Source organism: Otolemur garnettii, unplaced genomic scaffold (genome assembly GCF_000181295.1).
Source record: "Otolemur garnettii isolate 467f Iridium unplaced genomic scaffold, OtoGar3 scaffold00014, whole genome shotgun sequence".
Lineage (NCBI taxonomy): Eukaryota > Metazoa > Chordata > Mammalia > Primates > Galagidae > Otolemur > Otolemur garnettii.
This window is the reverse complement of record NW_003852409.1, coordinates 14,654,931-14,655,475: the sequence shown is the minus strand read 5'-3', so window position 1 is coordinate 14,655,475 and position 545 is coordinate 14,654,931.

Sequence of the window (545 nt, the reverse complement as noted above, 5' to 3'; positions counted from 1 at the left end):
CCAATCCAGAGAGTCCCCACCCAATCCAGAGAGTCCCCACCCAATCCAGAGAGTCCCCACCCAATCCAGTGATCTAGGCCATCTTGGAACCTCTAGCCTAGTTCAGTTACTATAGTCAGTCAACACAATGTAAAGTAGAAATAAGCTGTCTATTCTGAGCCCTATCAAAATGTCATGATCATGAGATTTTTGTACTAAATTTTGATGTATACATGGGTCTGTTTCTACCTCTTATCATTTCATGTTATTGTATCGTTTGTCTTTTCTGCCCATAACCCAGATTGTTCTTGATATTTTTTCATTAGATTTTATAATCTGGCAATTCAATTCCTCAAACTTGTTTTTCAAAATACTGCAGCTGTTACTGTCTGTTTTTTCTTTCAGGTGAAATTCAGACTATTTTTGTCATTGTTCTAAACCCTTTGGAACTTTGATTAGAATTGCATTAAATTTGTGCATAATTTTGTAAAAAATATTCACATGATTAGGGCATGTATCACAACTGGTCTTTTCATATCTTCAAATATTGTTACCTTCCTTACTAA